Consider the following 16,055-nt stretch of genomic DNA (forward strand, 5'->3'; position numbering starts at 1 on the left):
CCATAAGCCTCTGAGATCCAGTCAGATCCTAATCCTGGAGCTTAATGCATTCGATGCAATGTTTGTTTTGGACGAGATTTGAGATTTGAGTTGAAACCTTGAAAAAGCCAACAGAAACCTTTCTTAGCCCATTATTTACTTAAAGTGATTCTGCTCTGCATTGAGACTTCATACATTAAGTATCGATGCAGCTTTTAGGACTTAACTCTTAAAGCATTCACGCCCATGAAAATCTCAGAGGTGACCTAGATTTCTCATCCGCCTACTTCCACGCCTACAAACACAGGACGGTGAGGAGGGTCTAAGGTTAACAGTGCCCACTCCATCATTTGAGTCCCTGAATGCTATGTTTTCTCCCTTCCCCCACTGTATTCTCGTATTTTTAAGCAGAGCACTTTCTAAATACCTGCCACACAGATTTCCAGTTTTTGTTTCCTTCCTGGTAAGTGGTCCCTGATGGACGTATATTCAGATTTCATATGAATATCTCAGTTTCAAATGCGTTTAAAAATGCGGAGCCCCAAGAAGGGGCTGACCAGGATTCTTGTCATTCTAAGATTTCCATAAATTCTGGGAATTATTTTCTGAGGATAATGACCTGACCCCCCAAAATGACGTCACTGCTTAGTGAAGATGATGCATTTTATACCAAAGGGACAGCCCAGTGGTCGATAGGGTCACAGGACACACATGCACAATGTTGGTATACTCCCTAACTCAAGAAAGAATAGCATCTTCAAAGCACGGTTACGAACATACAGATACCATTTTCCTAATGCATGGGGGGGTAAAGGTAACAGACTAAATCACTATGGGAACAACTATGGATTCCCTTCCTTGACTTTGTGTCTTTTTCATTGGGCTCTTCCTCTAAATAGAGATCTTAACAAGAGCCCTCCTTAAGACCAGAACCAGACCTGGAATGACCTTTAGAGGACTTCACCCAGGATCCTATGAAACTTTTCTATTCTTACATTCAACTCTTTCAGCCCACTCCTTATCACTGAGATTTTATTTTTATCTCATCCATTGGTAAATTCTTCACATAGGGCAAAAGCTTTTAAAAAGCTTTGATAAGACAACTTCTTTAGCAAAGCCATTAAGATACCTCCACAGTGTTGGACGTTCCTGGGATCAGACACCAAGCCTTGCTGTATGAGCCATAGTTTTTCTCTTTTTCTCTCCCTGTCCACCTCACTTTTTTTGGTGTATGCATATAGATATATATATAGAGAGAGATATATAGAGATATATATCTTGCTAAAAGTCATTCAGTGTAACAAGTCACCACTTTGCCACAAGTGCTATAGATTTCTGGCAGTGTGCAAAGCTGTTTCATTTGCAGTGTTATAAAACATTGAACCTGGAGAGGTAGCCCGAGGAGAAAAACCCATTCGAAGTTCAGAGGGGATGTTAGAGACAGCTTATATCGCAGAGAACGTCTTTCTGGACACTTGGAGGAAGGCAGGAACGGAAGGGTTAAGACGGGGTACAGTATGCATGTTTGCCCAAGAGGAACACATGAATGACATCCTCTAAAAGCACATATGTGCTTATTTAGACAATATTTCGTGGCTGCAGAATTTTCATGCTAACCAAAGACATATGTTCAAACTTCAGTTTACCAGCTGATGACCTCAAAACCCACTGTCAGTGTGAACACAGAAGCATCAACATAGTTTATCACGTGGGGTTTCTAGGCAATGAAGTTGAAGGAGCAATCGGAGTCAGGACAAGAGTGCATCAGCCAAGTTACGCCATCATTTAGGAAGCAGAACACGAAAGGGAACTGGAAGCTTCCAAGTTTCTGCCCAGCTGTTCAGAGCTTCTTCTCCGTATATAATTAATTCAACTGCACACATAATTAGAGGCAATTTGCATTAAACCTGATGTTAATAAGTCCACCAATGCTGACTGTACAACTTTGCACTCTCAATTTTGTTTATGAAACTGGAAAAGTAATCCAGGTTTGAGAAAATACCTCCTTTGTTCCTGACTCATCCGTTTTATCGGTACAGTCTCTTGAGTACGCGAATGTGTCAAAAACTGTCTTCGCTCCCTAATGAAGAAAAAGATGCAGGATGTGGGAAGCTAAGGGAAGTTTTCCTGGATGACAGGATTTTCCTGTTTCAGTAAGAGCTCCCGCTGAGGTGACCCTGTGCTGAGGACAAATGTAACAGACCCAGGTAGGGGGCAAACCGTGACCAGAAGGAGGAAGAAAAGGACCCATCGAGGCAAAAGTCAGGGTGTTCCTCAGTGGATCATGAAATGCACTTCTGGTTAGTTCATATCGCCACTCTCTCCAAGGAGAGGAGGCATTACGGCACCTGAAGATGGCATAACTGCTTTTCTTTTGTGACCTTTTACACCTTGGGAGATTTTAAACGCTCTTTACCTGGGGCGCCTGGGTGGCTCAGTTGGTTAAGCATCTGCCTTTGGCTCAGGTCCTGGTCTTGGGGGCCTGGGATCCAGCCCCCTATCAGGCTCCCCGCTCAGTGGAGAGTCTGCTTCTCCCTCTCCCTCAGCCTCTCTGCCCTGCTTGTGCTCTCTCTCTCTCATGCTCTCTTTCTCAAATACATAAATGAAATCTTTAAAAATAAATCAATAAATGCTATCTATCCAAAGGTCACAAAAAGTCAGGCCACAAGCCCAATATAACCTCACATATATTCTGCTGAGCTCATAAAACCAATTTTTCAGTATGTATTCACTGTGAACTTGAAAAATGATGTGATTTTATATACAAACATCAATGTCTGACTCCCTTTGAATATCTAGGGTAGGAGTAACACTTGAGGTGAAGCTATGATAGCCTTTTTAGATCTAGTTCATCAGTTTACGAAAAATTTCGATCCAGCCTGCAAACTGTTTGACTTTCTCTGCTTGGGTCCAGCCCAGTAATTTTTCAGATGAGAGCTCCAAGGTTCAGAGAAGTTGACTTGTCCAAAAATCAACAGCCAGCACCAGAGGCAGGCCTAGAACCTAGTTGTTTCCACTGTACCTCTGTACCTGTCCTTTTTGATGTCCTACCTGCTCGAGAGTCCAGAATACCAGTACAGTGGCACATTGTAAGTACAGTAACCCTAGCTATGAAACACACCTTTTGCAATGCACTGATTCAAGGGGTTATAAAGGTATGAAATGCAGCACAGAAACAAGCCTCAAGATCAGTGACACTTACCGATGGGTGATTTTTAAGGTTTTCACAATATTTTTAGGCAACACAATGTGCTTGTGAAAGCCATATTTAGGGCCAATAAAGGTAGAAAACTGTAGCCACCCAATTATGGTATCCTTTAGTATGCAAGACTCAGAAGGAAACCAAGAACTTCAATGTTTCTACCCAGCTATTCAGAGCGTCCTCCTTCTCTATAAGTGTGCTCGTTAGAATTTGAAAAATATGGAAACCAGTTTTTGGGTTGAATCCAGTTTGCTTTTGGCAAATAGGGCAGATCGTGCCTCTGTCACACGTTTGGACTGGTTCCTGTGAACACGAGGTGTTAAACCAGAAGACTGTGAGAAATCCGTGATTCTTTGATTATTGGAATCTGATTAAATTTTTATTAGGCCACTGTAGTTGTTAGATGTAGATCACTGTTTACAGTGGACTGTTAAGAAATTCTTTGTAAAGCTGTGAATCCTTGGTTAGACCATCCCCAGCTGCACCTGCGCTCTCAACGCTTCCACAGCCCGATGTAACCACAGACGGAATCAGAGCATGTGCCAGGTGTCTGAAGTCCAGGCCGATCAATGACCACTGAACCCTTCTAACTCCGAGAAGCCCCTTTCTGCTTTTATTTCCACACAGAGCATCGCCACAATGTGGTCGCCATGGGCACTGACTGACCAACAGATGGTACCAAGGCTCTGAGGCTCGAGCTCTCTGAATCCAAAATCCACAACCCACATTAAGTAAGAGTCTCCTGCTCTCTTCCGCAACATCGTCCCAAACTGTCAGGAATGTGGTCGGATCACTACAGTGTTGCCATAAAATTCATGTTTTACTGCCTGCCTCCTCTCGCCAAGACCTGGGGGGCACAATCCCTTCTCTCTGAGCTGTCAACAGGGAATAAGGGAATGCAGGGGGAATGATGGGGATACAAGGACAAAGATTCAGAGGAAAGCAGGAGGTTGGCACAGACTCCACAGGGAGTGTCAGCCCTCACCAGATTACTACGTTCCAATCCCAACCATCACAACCACCTGCACACAATCCCATCTTTCTGTTAACTCAGGATCTACACTCTTGCTTTGGAAATCATGAAGGTACTACAGCCCTGGATCCTGTCATCAGAATATCGTAATTTTCTAACATGAGGAGCTTGGACTTATCTCTGAGATCAAAAGACAAACATTCTAAGATCTTGTGAGTTACTTAGTGAAATCCTACTAATTCAGAAACCTAACACCTTGACATTGTGGAGAAGATACCGGTGCGTGGATAATACCCACCTGAAGAAAGGCTATGGATTCTTGTTTTGGCAGCAGGTTTCAGAGATCACGGCACCTTTTCAGATTAGCTTAACAAATGTTTCTTTAGCTCTGTTAGGCATGGAGGCCACAGATCTGCAATCGACCATTCCACAAATATTTGAGGAGATAACACTGAATCGACACACAGATATCGTGTCTAGGCAGAGAAAAGAGCAAATGCAAGGACCCTAAGACTTAAGTTCGGCATGTTGCAAGAATATGAAGACCATCAAGTAGGCCAGTATTTGTCGGGAAGACAGTGGGAGGTGAGGACCACAGGAACCCAGGATCCGAGTATACAGTCCAGGGAAAGACCAGGTTTCATTCTGAGTGCGCTGGAGATTTTATGCTCTGTGCTCCTAGAGAGCTAAAAAGAGCAGTGTCTTAACAAGACTGGTGAGGCAAAGCAGCTCGAATGCTCTGCGAAGTTTAGGGCTAAGCTGAGTCTTAACCTTTGGATTAACAAGTTTTGGCAGGAGAAAGGAGAGGAGGAAAAAAGGCTGCAAAGACAAAGAAAAATAGGAAAAAGAGAAAAGACAGCAGAGGTTGAAGAAACACCACGCATGAAGACACACCATTTTCATGGTGTTTGGGGGAAGCCACGAGGGGTTGGGAGTTGCTGGCGCCTCAAGCAGCAGAGAGGACAGGAAGTATCTGAGACCGGGACAAGGGGCAAGTGCCAGAAACAATGACAGAACAATCGTGACTACCAAGAGCTATACAGCACATTTATGTTACGTACGCTAAGATTCGGTATTTTATTAGACTACACTTGTGGCCAAGGGCTTAGAATCTTATGCAACTTGCTTTTCCTCTCAGCATCTAGATATTCAATAAATACTTGTGGCTTGAGGACCATTAAGTAAACCTCACTGACAGTTTCTGCTCATTGCTGCCCAATATATCACCGGGGTTTTCACCAAGTCAGGGAGATCGAGAATACTTGTATGCGCTGGTAATTGCTGCTTGGAATTCGTGGCGAAACAATGTTCAAAGCGGCCCATCTCCTCCCGTATGCTGGCCTATGAAATTAACAAGGCATCCAATTTGTTAAGACGACTGGTCTTGCTTGAGTGATGCTTTATTACCTTACCTGAAGCATGAAGCACTTCCTCAGGGAAGAAGGGTTCATAGGAAATAATAATAATGCGCATCTAAGAGCTTTATCGCTTTTAAAATGCTTTTATATATATAATGTTTTAGCCTCATAGCAGCTCTTTGAGTTAGGCGAGATTGACATTATCATTTTTACCTAACTTTTATGAAAAGTGAGGCCCGGAGAGGTCACGCAGCTAACAGACTGGGTTAGAAATGAAGTCTTCGAGGCTCCTATTTTTGTCACTGCGTGCTTTCCAACAACTGACAGATGCATCATAATTTTATTATTCAGGCAGAAAAAGGGAAATCAGTTTGCCGTAAGCTAATCTTTTGTGTAAAAGATCTGCATCTGTTCTTTCATTTCTTTTCTGAACAAATATGAACCCAGCGCCTACTAGGTACCAGATATTTTTCTAGTCACTGCAGCTATAACAAAAACAAAAATCCCTGACCTCGTGTCGTTTACACTATAGCGGGAGAAAGACAATAATTAAGTAAATTACGCAGACTGTCAGATGATAACAAGTGTCGTGGGGACTAATAAAGCAGGGAAGGGAGATGGAAGGGTAGGGTGAGTTTTTAATAGAAGGGTCATGAAAGGGGTTACGGAGACGATGACATGTGAGCAAAGGTCTGAGGAAGGTGATGCAGGGAGCCAGGTGGATATGTGGGGAAGGACACTCCAGGCAGGTAGACAGCAACTGCCAAAGCCCTGATGTGGGGTCATGTCTGCTTAGTGCAGAATCACAAGAGGTTCCGCAAGGCTGGAGCAGGGGGGGAGGGAAGACGGCACGAAGATGCAGGGGGAGTCAATGATATGTGTGTTGGGGCTGAGGAAGCCACTGGAGGATTTTGGAGCAGAAGACTGACATCAGCTGTCTTACCTGTGAAAAGGATTATTCTGGCTGCTATGGGGAAAACAGATTATGTGGAAAAGGTGGTAATGACAGACATAGCAAGACTCGTATATAGAGAAGGTTGCAAAAATCCAAGCAAGAGACGACATCAGCTGAGTCTGGGGTAGTAGCAGTGGAGGTGAGAAGTGGCTGGGTTGAGAACATATTTTGAACATGGGGCCATAAGGACTGGCCAAGGGATTAAATATAAGTTGTGAGAGATGAATATTTTTGTGGAGTCCCCAGTATGTGCCAGGACCTCGGTTAAGCGATGGGGGTGCAATGATACCCGTGTGTAGACAGACCGGGTTCTCGTCCTGTCGAGGAGCCATCTCCTGGTGTGCTAAGTGGCCATACCAATCCGAAGGGCCTCCCTGGTTTCTGTGTTTCCCGCTGACCACGTTCTTACCCATCACGATCATGCCAGGTCTGAGCACGTCCACTATTCACTGGGCCTCAATTCCTCATAGGGGGCTGATCGAACAAGTAAAGAACTAGACTAAGTGCTTTTTAGCTTCAATACGCTTAGAGTGGGTGCATCGAAAAAAGAGGAGAAGGGTCTCTTTCATTTCCTGCTATGAGAAAGGACTGCATTTTGGGGGGGAGAACACAGAATCTCTCCCAAAACTGGACATATTGGGACCAGGGGCTGTGAGCAAACCTTCCCCAGACAGCATGAGATTGCCAACACGTGTCACAGACTTTGAACTATGGTCAAGCACTTGCTAAAACACTGCCTCCGACGGACAGAAAAATGAGATCCAAGAGAGGTCTACCTTTGGGGAAACCCCTGCCTGCTCTCTTACGATGCCAGGGACAGCAATGAGGCAGGACACCTGGCTCTGTTCTTCTCCTAACGATGCTTAGAGAGCCAGCCCTGAATTCAACCTCTCTGTGCCCGAGCTTGCTCTCTCCAAGCTGGTGCAAGGCCCTATTTATATCTCAAAGGCTCAATACTGACCACTTCTCCTTCTTTGCCTCTGTTTCCCCAGGGGATCAAGCTATACACACTTTAGATGATACAGAGGACTGTGCAGCCACGCATTCCCTCTCACTACTGCAGCTGTCCAGCCGGGGAAACCTGGGCAGAACGAAGGCGCAGGCAGAGCCCAGGGGAGGACAGTGACTGGGTGACTTCCAAAACCAGAGCGACTTCCTCTCACAGAGGAGGACTCCGCCCGAGGAGATGCGTGGGAATGGAATGGGTTCCTCCACCTCCAACTTTGTTCCCCACCTCTCTCACTGCTTCCCTTCTCACAGCTGGGACCTCTCAGTCACTCGGGGCCCCTCCCTGCTCCCTCCAGAGTCATGGATGATTTCCCCCTCTCTAAGGTTGGAGCTCACCCTCAGCTAACTGTCTCTCAGCCAGGGTAGCTTTTCTCTGCTCACCTGCTGACCAATTGCTCCTGAGACTCAGAACTTTAGAAAAGAGTCCGAGCTAAGGAAAAAAAAAAATCACGCTTCAGTCAATTTCTGTATACAGAATGCTGTAATGTCAACCCACTTTTTTTCCAGGAAGATTCTTTTCTATGGGAAAAAATTGCCCCACGGTACAACACATCCCTGGACCAAGATCAGGGGGCTTGGTCCTGTTGTACCCCATCTCCTGTATTTCCAGAAGGTGGTGTTCTTTATTCCATTCCTTTGGCCTTTGTCTCATCTGGTTTCTGTCCCTATTTCCAGGTGTCCAGCAGTAATTTTTGCTCTTTCCTCTCCCCTCCAAATTCATAACTGCTTTGAACATCCACCTGTTATCCCTTCCTGAAGGTTCTGTGCTGAAAACGTGAGGATGTTTAGATGGAGACCCATGGTTACTTTCTACACGATCCTGTGTTTCTTCCAGGGCTTGGGAGGGTTCTTCTCGAGATGCTTAGAAATGTTTGTGTGTGGGAGGAGGCTGTTATTACTTTAAAAGCAAAATTCTTCCACGGCACTATGTAGCCCTTGCCAGAGGAAGTCACAATCTGGCCGCCTCTCTTCTAGAAAAAACTCTACGCTGCCATTCCTTGAGCCGTGGCCAGAGTCAGCATGTGGCAGTGGCCTGAGGCCAGGAGGGCTCTGCTACTGGCAGGGAGGCGGCGACAGGCTGAGGGGGCTCCGAATCCTCTCATCACACTTTCTCAGGGAACCTGGTCCAAGTTCATTTCCCTGGTTCGTACATTCCATTAGAGTCCATGCCAGCAAACGCCACAGAGAATGGAGATTTGTAAATACACTAAAACTACAGGCTTGTGTTCTCACAATTGGGTTCAGTAAATGACAGGGGAGGCAAGGTCCTGGGAGCTTTCCTCGCGCACAGACATGCGGTCATGCCTTTGTGATTAGGAAATAAAATGAATGCCGGGAACCTGTCCGCCAGGTGGAGGAAGGGAAAGAGAGAGGCTTTAGGAGGTCCTTTGTCAAACAGCGGTGGGACCTGCCGAGTTCTTCTTCGAGTAACTCCCGCTTTCCCGAGGAGGTCCGGGATCCAAACGGCACCAGCCAGACACGGGACAACCCTTCAACCTGTCCACAGCCCCTCCTGTGGCTGGGAAGTGAAATGGCAGGTCCACCTGGCCCTATGAAAACAAAGAGGTCCTTCTCTTCGCCTGGAGCTTTATGGGTTGGCAGCTCCGGGAAAAGCCTCCCTTTGATCTTCAGCTTTGAAGGGATCAAACAAGCTGCTTTAATGGGTGGGAATGCGGCTCTGAAAATCCTACCTTTTGTCAGTAAAGTATTTCTCCTTCTCCTCCTGGGGCAGGTGCAATGACAGGATCCAGTCTGCTTTCCAGGCTCTGAGCCAGATGTTCCTTCTCGCAACAAGTAGAACAAAGAAGTGAAAGTGAGATCAGGCAGCAACTGACAAGGCCTTGCCCACAAACGAGCTCTGCTGGGTTTGGGAGTTAGTGCTTGATGTGCTCCTTCCTGAAACCCCCGGTAAGTGCACCGCATTTTACAAAGGCCAGAAATCAGCTACTCTGGTGTTAACTGTGCTGATCGTGACTTCTCGGAGCTTTTAGATTTTGTTTGGAAGAGGGCTCACCTTTAAGCAATGGGATTTGGGCTAACATCATTTGATTTATGAGATAGGTTTCAAACCCTTTTCGACCTAGGATTCCAGACTCCTTCCGAATGCCAAAACAGTCTTTAAATAACCACTTGTATTCCCTCAGCCTACGCTACTACTGTGACAGCAGAAACAGAAAAAGAAAAATTGCATCACCGTTTATTTCTTGAGGACCAGTCCAGCATGACTCTAAGGACACGCTGTTAAAATCTCACATCAGATAAATAATACATTTCTCAAGCTCCCCTGAAAATGAGCAAATTCAGCACACTCTCTAATGTCTGGATCTATGTGTCACTGTTTCCTTATAAATGTTTTCCAGAAACTGCCTTAAAATATCTTGAGAGAAGAGATATTGGTGATTATGCCTCCTAAATGATTCTATAAGTATTCAAGCTAGCAGCTGACGTTTTCTTGGTGACGCTTTTCTTTCATTAAGCATCCTTTGGACCTGGATCTCCCAGGTGACACTCTGCAAATCCCTAGTCCCAGGATGCTGCTCCTTGAAGAGAGAGATTCAGAGCCAAAGGACTGAGGCAAGCGAGTACCAGTTTCTCCTTAAAATTCTCACCAGGCATCACATTTGAAGTCTCTTAGAAGAAATTTGTTAACTGTCTCTTAATCCATATATCCCTAAATGATCTGACCAGGGAAACTCTTTTCTTTATCATGACTAATATCTCATGAGACGAACTCTTAGGGGAACACACTCGGAGATAGTCTGCTTAGAGAATGATCATAAAATCTACCTGGCGTACTTTCTGGACAGTTTTCCCAGCCCTTCCTCAGGGATCTCAGTAGGGAGATCTGGAGTAGGGCCCTGGGAACCTCACTGGTAACGAGGACCCTAGGTGATTCCGAGTGATGAGCTAAGCTTCAGCAATTCTGGTTGCCTGTAGACCCACTCTTCCAACGCCCCTGCCCCACCCCCACCCCCACACAAATATATGTGCGTTATGGAAGCAAACCATAGAACATGCCAGCCCCCGACCGTAAGAGAGCTGATTTCTTCTTGGAATACAAAGGCAGAGATATGTCAGCAGTGTCCTTGTGGCTCAAGTTGAGGCATAGAGTGTAGGTCTGCCTTTTTATTGCTAGACCATCTAAGAATAAGGAGCACATCACCTAGGAGCGTAGGAGGTGATACGGGATGATGGTTTAGCAGGCAGATGCGGAACAGGGCCACATGGGTTGGGATCCTTGCTCTACTGCCCTCCATGTTCCAAGCCTCAAATTCCTCATCCATAAAAATCAGAGACGGTAAAAATGACAGTACTCCCCCATACAAAGTGCTACAGAGACAGAGATAAATCGCTTACTATAATACCTGCCAGGCTTTAAGCGCTCAATGAGTAGCTATTATTTTTAAGCAAAGGTCTTAGGAGTCATGAAAACACCTGAAGGAGGGAAAAGAGAGAGTGGAAAGAAGGCGTCTTGGGATCCCTGGAAAATCAGCCCGGCGGAAGGCTCTTGGAAGTAAAACACAGAATAGGACAAGGGGAGTCTACTTGTCACCTTATCTGGGCAGCTATCAGCTGCCCCCAGGCTCCTGCAGCAGGGGTAGGTTGGCATTTCTGGATGCCTGCCCTGTTCGCTGGGCTCTGAAACCATCCCCGTTCCTGGCCACGGGCGCCCAGGGCGTCCTACCTCAGCGTCCCCCGTGAACAGATGCAAAGCAGCGCCAAAAGGGTTACAGCCATGTTTCTAAACAAATAAGAACTGCCAAGGCTTGGTGCTGATATGAAATTATAATCAACGCGTTCGCGGACTGGTAGTATTTATCATGTTGTTAGCATTGTAAATTTGTACCATTGTAGATAGGAGTCACACAGCTTGGGGCCCTGTACCTTCACCTATTGTTTTCCCTGTGTTATGATAAATTTCCAGCAACACTTGATTAAAACTGCCAATTTGTTGGGAATAAAAAGAATCTCTCGACACCACCAGGACTAATTACGTTGTCCTTGCCAAAGGGGTAGTTGAATAATTGCATGCGATTACTGCATAGGCACGGCGCCTTTCACGACGGTGGCAAAGCAATGAAGATTGATTCCCTTTAATTAATCATTCAAAAATAGCCCCCTTGTATCCCTCCCCAAATAGGAGGGAGCACGTTCCTACATCTTTCTTCCAAAAGGCGTCTGGATGCAATGGGTTCCCCAATGAGCTATCAAAATGTGTGTGCCTGTCCGAGATAGGAGGACCTCCTCTGTAATTGATTGTGGATCCTATTCTCCCGATTCTTTATCCCCAGCCCTGAACTCTCTTTGTAATCTTAACAGCCGGCAGCACATTTACATAGCTTTCATTAATTGTCCGCTGGCTTCTCATTAGAAAGGGAGGCAACCACTCTTATCTGATCCAATCTAGGCTTTATTTTGCATTTCTACCAACATGATCTATGGGGCTGAAGCATCCCCTGTGTTTGGTCTGAGGATCAAAGTCTCCCTAAGACAATACCTTATTAGAAGGCAGTGAGAGACACTATCATATATTATTGGCATTATCTGCTTCTTGCCTTTTACAACAATATCCAAATTCAGCCTTATCTCTGCTTTGACAACCCTGATGTCTACTTTCCCAATTCAACCCTTTCAGTGTTAAGATACAGTAAATCAGGATCTTCAAAGGTTGCTTGTTCTGTTTTTCATATACTCTTGTCATTAACGTGAGCAACAGTCTTTGCTCCGGAAAAAGATTCAATCAGCGAGGTTTGCTGATGAACTTCTGCAAGAGTTGTGCTGGATTTTTTTTCATGCGATGCCACAGGAGAAACGCACTGCTTCCTAACTGGGAAGCAAACTGTCAAACAGGAAATGTCCAGTTTGGGCACATGTCCCACTTCCCACATCCTGCTCTCACCAACTGTTCCTTTGTCTTCCATTTTCAAAAGGTACTAGACTAATATTCTTTTTTATACAATCTAGTGTTCAACTTTCGAAGTCACCAGAAGACTAAGAAAGGTGCCCAGCTGCTCTGTTTTTGCTCTGCACCTTCCTCTCTAAAGCTCCTTCTCCTTTGCCACCTGCTCCCTGCCCACATCCACTCCGTGCCCCAAAGCCCTTCCCCGTCATCAGTCAAGGCTTAGCCCATCCAGCAGGGACAAAGGATGACAAGAAAATGGAGCTGTAGCATGTGGGAATTATATCAGGCTCCAGCCTGTGTGTACCTGGGTGCCCATCACGGTTATTTTTCTTTTAAAGATGTGGTCATTGAACCAACTTCAAGACTTAAGTGGCTGAATGTGGCTTGTGTGGGGTTGCCATTCATTCATTCATTCATTCATTCGTTCATTCATTTTTAGAGAGGGAGAGAGAGAGTGGGTGAAGGGACAGAGGGAGAGAGACAGAGAAAAGCTTAGCTCCACACCGAGCTTGAACTCCTGACCTGAGTTGAAACCAAGAGTTGGATGCTTAAGTGAATGAGCCAACCAGGTGCCCCAAGGCTTGCCCCAAGGATCCTCAAAGAGCATCCTTTCCAACAGACAGGGATGAGAAAACCGGAGCTCTGAAAGAAGTGGTTCTCAGTGCGGATGTACTGCGGGACATTCTCAGAGGAGGGAGAAAGAACGGCAGATGCACAGAAAGAGAGCTTAGGACAGACACTACAGTCTCTGCAATGCGCTCCATTAGAATCTCGCCTCTGGCACTGAACACATCAGCCCTTGAACTTCAGGTTCCCCCACCGAACATGCAAAAACGGCAACAACTACAGGGTTGTTGTAAGAGCACAAAGTCATACAAGCCAAGCAGTGGACACCAAAGAGATTCTGATTTGAAGAAAGTGAAGAGGAAAATGGCGGCACCCAAGTGCGGTGCCCGCCACCATGTTTTCCAGGCCTCAGTGTCTGGAGTTTTGGGGGGAAAAAAAAAACCAAAACTTTAGTAATCAAATGCTCTTCATTTTCCTCCAAGGAGTTTCTTTTTACTCTGAGGTCAGTCAGGAATAAAACAATGTAAAGAAAGCATCCCCTGAGGCTCCAAGCTTCTCCTCCATGACTCATCGACCTCTCACACGCCAGAGAGATCCAGAGAGTGGAGCTGGATGAGGAGATGTACACAGATGACCCTTGAACGATGCAGGGGTTAGGGTGCCGCCATCCCACGCAGTCAAAAATCCGCATATCACTTTTGACACACCCCAAAAACTTAACTAGTAATAGCCTACTGTTGCCCGGAAGCCTTATCAATAACAAAGAGTTGACAAACACCTATTCTCTATGTGGTATGTATTATATATTGTATTCTTAAAATAAAGTAAGCTAGAGAAAAGAGGATTTATTAAGAAAATTATAAGGAAAATACATTTGCAGTACTGTATTTATTGAAAAAAAAATCACTTGTAAGTGGACCCATGCCATTCATTATCTATGTTGCTCAAGGGTCAACCGTGTATATAATGAATACATGGGAACTGGCAAATTTCAGTCCTTGCGGCTGTGAGCTCCTGGGAAGATGGGTGGATCACTAGAACACTCCAGAAACTCCTGGAAGGAAACTTCTGTTTACCCGCTCCATCTCGGAGAAACCTAGTAGTGACAAAAAGAAGCCTCAACTATGGGCCTGAGCTCTTGAACCCAGTACCTTAGATGGGACTTAGCTGTGCCAGCTGCCTTGTGAGACCCTCATATTCATCGTCTCCATACAATGGGATCCTTTCCTTGAGAGATGTTCCTTACTTGATACTATACATTAATAATGATCACATTTTCATCTGTATTACTCGGAGATTCTGTTAAAATGCAAATTCTGGTTCAGTAGTTCTCAGGTAGGGTCCAAGATTCTGCATTTTAAAAGAACTTCAAAGGGATGCTGATGCCACTGAGCTGGGGACAATGATAGGAGTGGCAAGGGTGTCTATACACCACTGTCTTCGGGGCACCATGTCAACATCCAATTTAAACCTCAATCTCAGATCAGTTTTAGGTAAGCGATCCCTCCATCTTCTTCATGGCTTTACAAGAGTGAACACACATTCTTCTGTCACATGTGTAATGACTGTACATTGTAATATGGTTATAATACCAATAGTCCATGATTTTCTCCCATAATCCAGACTCCTAACCACCAGGTAGTAGATGGGAAGGGCAGAGGGAGATGTGGCTCCTAAGACAGTGAGAATATTCTCCTAAATCTTTCCATTCCCTAGCAATCCCCTGTATCACACGGATTGTGAGCTTCCTCCCATCCCCGAGCCAGTGCCTTCTCGCTACTGCCCAACTGTATTCCAGGCCCAAAAGAAAAAAAAAAAAAAAAAAAAAGATGGTCTTTAAAAGGATAATAGCAGTAGACACATAAAGGAGGGCTTATATATGAGAATCATAGAAGGTCCAACATCATATAATATAATATTAAGTTAATCTAAATATACTCTTGAAACTTACAGTACTGGTTTGCTAGGGCCACCATCATAACGTACCACAGGTTAGGTGCACTACGCAAGAAATATATTTTCTCAGAGTTCTGGAAGCCAGAAGTCAGTGATAAATGTGTCAGCAACACTGGTTTCTTCTGAGTCCTCTCTCCTTGGCTGGTGGGTGGCTGTCTTCTCCCAGTGGTCCCTCCCCTATGGCTATCCGTGCCGTCATTTCCTCTTCTTCTAAGGACATCAGTCAGATTGGATTAAGGCTGCCCATATGACCTCATTCTACCTTAATTACTTCTTTAAAGGCCTTATCTCCACATACAGTCACATTCTGAAGGACTGGGGGTTAGCACTTCAACACAGGAACTTTGAAGGGACACAACGGAGCCCATAAAACTACTGTTTTAGCCCCCACTGGTTCCGCACCCAACCTGCTGATCCCTTGGCAGTGGAAATGTGCTTTCAAATGCATATGCTGGCTTACAGCAGCAGGGTTAGAACCCCTGGAGCAGGGCACAGATGCCATTAGGTCCCCCACATTAAAAAAGGGGGGGGGCAAATAAGGATATAAATAAAAACTTTCATATTTGTGCATTTCTGGAAGAAGAGCTCTTGTTTCTCCAAGAAAGGCTGGGCCTGCCACAGCAGGTGCACGCAGGCTGGACTGGAGATCTAACACTAGTGGCATCCCTGCGCCAGAGAGAGGTACACAGGTTCCCTGGATAGATGGGTCAGAGCACGATGGACAGGCTGAAGACTTCCTTCCCTCGGTCTTCACTGTGTTTTTATAGACCAACCTCAATGGAAACCATTTTTACACAAGCTGGCGTTTTTACTGAAGAAATGCAAAAAACTCCTTCTCTCTTCCTCTCCTCCCACCCCCGCCTTCCTGTCCCTCTCTCTGTCTCAGACACACACACACACACACACACACACACACACACACACACACACCCCACCTGCATACACTATCAGGAAGCACCAGCCCTTTTCCCTCGCAGTAACGTGCCAGCAGGCGCCTGACTGCATTACCATGTTTTTAAGTCCTCAGGTAGCCACAGCGGATAATCAACATTCTAGACGTCATCTCAGATTCTGTGCTCTTTTCCAAAAGGGCGTCAGCCTTGAAGGCGTGCATTAGGCGGTGTAAAATTTCTTTTGATTTGTCAGCTACTCTC

General features: G+C 45.5%; 1 protein-coding gene across 13 annotated transcripts in view; it reads right to left on the reverse strand.

The window, feature by feature from the left end:
* Positions 1–16,055, reverse strand: part of ZNF608 (zinc finger protein 608) — a 745,410-nt gene that overhangs the window by 354,764 nt on the left and 374,591 nt on the right. For 2 of the 13 annotated variants that reach the window (XM_057306981.1, XM_057306983.1), the window contains one exon: positions 1–97. The exons of 10 other annotated variants lie outside the window; for them this stretch is intronic. The gene's annotated coding sequence lies outside the window, so the exon portion shown is untranslated. One more of the 13 variants, XM_057306987.1, reaches the window with a different exon arrangement.

The sequence above is a fragment of the Ursus arctos genome, unplaced genomic scaffold (genome assembly GCF_023065955.2).
Source record: "Ursus arctos isolate Adak ecotype North America unplaced genomic scaffold, UrsArc2.0 scaffold_5, whole genome shotgun sequence".
In the NCBI taxonomy this organism is placed as follows: Eukaryota; Metazoa; Chordata; class Mammalia; order Carnivora; family Ursidae; genus Ursus; species Ursus arctos.